The 4,457-nt window shown below is 41.1% G+C and overlaps 1 long non-coding RNA gene across 3 annotated transcripts in view; it reads right to left on the bottom strand.

Annotated features, from left to right (window-relative positions):
• Window positions 1-473: 473 nt before the first annotated feature.
• The window catches only part of LOC108448631, a 143,641-nt gene continuing 139,657 nt past the window's right edge, over window positions 474-4,457 (bottom strand). For all 3 annotated transcript variants that reach the window (XR_001864585.1, XR_001864586.1, XR_001864584.1), the window contains 3 exons: window positions 2,394-2,600; window positions 1,972-2,033; window positions 474-1,284 (listed from right to left, as the gene is read on the bottom strand). This is a non-coding gene — a long non-coding RNA (uncharacterized LOC108448631). The remainder of the gene's footprint in view (window positions 1,285-1,971; window positions 2,034-2,393; window positions 2,601-4,457) is intronic.

Raw genomic sequence — 4,457 nt, forward strand, 5'->3', positions numbered from 1 at the left:
CTGTGCACTTCCCAGCACAACTCTTTGTCTCCATTCTACTCCCAGTTGACTGCAAATACCTCAGAGTCAGGGAGCACAGGGAGCTGCTGCCTAAAGGAGATGGCTTTCATCTACCCACATAGCTCATCTGTTCACTCTCCTAGTCCCTGCCTCTGCCAGGTCACTGCACCTCCTTTCCTTCCTCTGCACAACATAGAAACTTGGGATCTGGCAGAGAAGTAAAGGCAATGCTCAGCAGTGGTGTGGCAGTGCACCTCAGGTATGTGGGGAGAGAAAAACAGCCTTCTGTGGGGATTGGTGGCTGTTCTGTTCATCTACACACCTGGGTGAGCTACACTGCTCTTCTAAAGGGGTCACATCTGCTATGGCAGGGAGAATAGACAAGTATTCTCCATATGGTCACTCTTCCCTGTTTCCTACAGGTGGTTTCCTTCCTATGAAGTCTGGGATGCAGGAGCCAGAGGGCTCTAGTGTAGTTGCCTCTCTGTCAGTCTGAACCATCAGTGGTACCTGAAGTGACAACCCTCTGCCACTGGGCACATCTGCAGTTTTCATTCACACATAGCATTTGCTGATTTTTCTAGTACCCCGGTGTAGAATGCTGCATCAGCCCAAGGAGGGGCCATATGAATTGAGAGATGGATTGTTTGCATATACCCTGACAGCCCAAATTTGGGATACAGTTGCTATGACAATTGAATCATCTGATTTTTTAAGTCAGTGCATACAAAGAGTGAGTAGCCAATTGATTGCTGAATATGGTTAGCTAGGAATGGTACTTTTATTTAGCTGATGAAAGTGTATGGAATGTATCTGATTTCACTGATAGCTTTTCTATGACAATTGTTGTTCAGAGCATTTCAATATAACCATGTACCTTGCATACAGTTATATATGATTCATTCTCTCTGTTATGCATTGGCTGAAGGATCTCTGAAACAATCTGCCCCCCTGTTTTAGTCTTCAGAGGCAGCACTCTGCCAGGTAGAGGTCTTTCCTGACAGTGAAGCACTGGTGTGAGCTTACACAGGAGAATTCAACATGATCACTTGTTTTGCTGCCTCTGCTCTAGTGCTGGTTAAACTCCATGATTGTAGAAAACTGGGCCACCACAGGCCTTTACTGACCTGGCTGTTTGTTCCACCTGAGATGCAATTCTTTTGCTTCAGATGTGGACTTCTTATCGAGCTACTTTCTATCTTGTTGTGTTTTTGTTGAGGATGCATACAGGTTGCACTCTATGTGTAAACATTAGACAATCTCATTTGGTGATCTTCTTATGGTCTAGAGTTGATCCATTGGGCAAAAAAGGAAAAAAAAATGTTTTTACTCTAATGAATAAGTTCCCTAAGTTTTATTACTCATTATTCAGAAATAAAATATTTAAAACCTTTGCACTCCACTGTCTGAAGACTTGCTACTCTGAGAATTGGAATTCGAAGCATGAGTTTAAAACCCCCTTTGTTGCAGTATTAGAACAGCTTCTGCTTAAGCAATAGTTATCTGTGACTTTATAGCATTGTCTTTTCAACTATGAAAAATTTGGCATTTACTTCAGTGGGTACTGGATCAGCTCCTTCATGAGCAAGCAGCAACACATGATGGATTTTACAAGTGGTGGTGAACTGCTCTCCTTATCTCTTTACTCAATGCTGCCTCTTCTCACTGTATTTTCCCCTGAAAGGACTGGGAAGTTACTGCTCCTCTGAAACCAGTTGAAAACTACTATGGGCTTGCAAAAAGCAACTTTCTTCCTGTTAAATTTTATTTAAGAAAAAAAATTGAATAAAATTGTCAGTGACTTTTAAAATTTTTCTTCAAGAACTATAGTACGAGAAAATATGTGTTAAAAAATACATGGAGTAAAGTTTTGGTCTAATTTTTTCATTTCTTTGTGTCTCTGCCTGAAGAAAAACTAAAACTATCAGGAACATGCATGGAAAAGAACATCACTACTTCACACACACTCACTTTTTTCCAGTCTTTTCTCTTTGCATAAAAAGGGACAGCGTTTACAAAACCATCATAAAGCCCTGTAGGAAAAAATTTAATTATCCAAAAAGTGAATATGTCAAAAACATAAGGACAAAGAAACAAAAATGTTTTGCATCATTCTTTAGAATGAATTTAAATGTCTGACTGTTTCCTCATGCAAATCCAGCTTTGCTGCTTTTTACCCCTTTTAGATTTTCTTTTTCATCGGAAGGCAACAAAGGCCTTCTGGCAGGAATTGGGTTTATGCTTTTCATGCAATCTCAGATTCTCTTTTCACAGATGCTCTAAACTTTCTTTGTGGGGCTGAAATGAACTAAAACTTGCAGAGGCATATCACATGCAGTTTCAGATAGCTTTTCTATACTTTTTGCTATACAGAACATAAAGATTCCACTTACTTTGAGAAAATGTATAGTAGTACGGCCTCAAATCCCTTCCCATAACTTCTTGTGCATTTGGTTTGCTTGCACAAAAATGAAATTCTTCAGAGCATATTCCTCAGAGAATCTCTCAAGCCAATTTTACCCAGAGGAACTTGAAAAATGTGCATTCACTTGTATGCTTTGTATGAGGTGCAGGGCTGGTAATCTTATAAGAAGAATATCCTAGGTTAACAAAATGAAATAATTAAAATTATAGTAAGCTTGATCTGATGTCAATCTACTACCTCTTAAATGAAGCTATGGATTCAAATTTTGCTTGTAAACAAATGAGATTCCAGCTTCTTACTTGACATAATTTTCCTTTATTTTCCCCATTAAGGAAGGTGGAAATTGCCAATCTGTTGACAGCAAGTGCTGGAAGAAGCAATGTGAGTGATTTCCTTCGTGACTGTCAGACACTTCAGACCAGGTTTTCAAACTACATTTGTAATAAAAGAAATACACTGTGGGAATGATAGGCAGTGTGGTCTTCAGCAAGCTTGTTTCTTGCTGGTGTACAGAACCCAGCTGCCAGCCTAGTGCTGCTGTATTAGCTTGGGGAGCTTGCTGAAAGACTGAATGATTCATTGTGTGCTTTATTTTTACAGAGAAGCTGTAATATCCTAAAAGTTTAGATACAAAACCTCTGGTATAAAGTCTGAATATATTTTTGCAACACTGCATCCTCAAGAGATCTTTTCTGGAGTGCCTAACTTCGTATTTCATAATAGTGTGTTTTAATAAAAAAACATACTGTCAAATCACAAGTCAGCAGATATTGTCTTGAAGTGAATTAATAGAAGAAAAATTCTGAAGTAATCTAGTCTTAGTAAATGGCTATGTATGGGTCAGGCACTTTCAGAGATTGTTACTGTGCTCATTTTGGCTGGGATAGAGTCAATTTTCTCCAGAGCAGCTATGATGGGGCTGTGTTCTGCATTTGTGCTAAAATCAGTGTTAAAACACAGGGATGTTTTTGTTACAGCTGGGCAGGGCTTACACAAAGTCAAGGCCTTTTCTGCTCCTCGCCCCATGATGGAGCAGGCTGGGGGTGCACGAGAATTTGGGAGGGGACACAGCCAGGACAGCTGACCCCAACTGACCCAGATATTCCCTAGTGTGCAGCATCGTGCTCTGCACGTAAAGCTGCGGAACAGGAGGAAGAGGGGATGGTGGGCTGGTGGCGTTTGCCTGCCCAAGCAACCATTAACACGTGATGGGGCCCTGCTGCACTTTTGGCTGCCCATGGTTCCTTCGTGACTGTCAGACACTTCAGACCAGGTTTTCAAACTACATTTGTAATAAAAGAAATACACTGTGGGAATGATAGGCAGTGTGGTCTTCAGCAAGCTTGTTTCTTGCTGGTGTACAGAACCCAGCTGCCAGCCTAGTGCTGCTGTATTAGCTTGGGGAGCTTGCTGAAAGACTGAATGATTCATTGTGTGCTTTATTTTTACAGAGAAGCTGTAATATCCTAAAAGTTTAGATACAAAACCTCTGGTATAAAGTCTGAATATATTTTTGCAACACTGCATCCTCAAGAGATCTTTTCTGGAGTGCCTAACTTCGTATTTCATAATAGTGTGTTTTAATAAAAAAACATACTGTCAAATCACAAGTCAGCAGATATTGTCTTGAAGTGAATTAATAGAAGAAAAATTCTGAAGTAATCTAGTCTTAGTAAATGGCTATGTATGGGTCAGGCACTTTCAGAGATTGTTACTGTGCTCATTTTGGCTGGGATAGAGTCAATTTTCTCCAGAGCAGCTATGATGGGGCTGTGTTCTGCATTTGTGCTAAAATCAGTGTTAAAACACAGGGATGTTTTTGTTACAGCTGGGCAGGGCTTACACAAAGTCAAGGCCTTTTCTGCTCCTCGCCCCATGATGGAGCAGGCTGGGGGTGCACGAGAATTTGGGAGGGGACACAGCCAGGACAGCTGACCCCAACTGACCCAGATATTCCCTAGTGTGCAGCATCGTGCTCTGCACGTAAAGCTGCGGAACAGGAGGAAGAGGGGATGGTGGGCTGGGGGGGTTT

This window comes from Corvus brachyrhynchos, unplaced genomic scaffold (assembly GCF_000691975.1).
Source record: "Corvus brachyrhynchos isolate BGI_N302 unplaced genomic scaffold, ASM69197v1 scaffold1358, whole genome shotgun sequence".
In the NCBI taxonomy this organism is placed as follows: Eukaryota; Metazoa; Chordata; class Aves; order Passeriformes; family Corvidae; genus Corvus; species Corvus brachyrhynchos.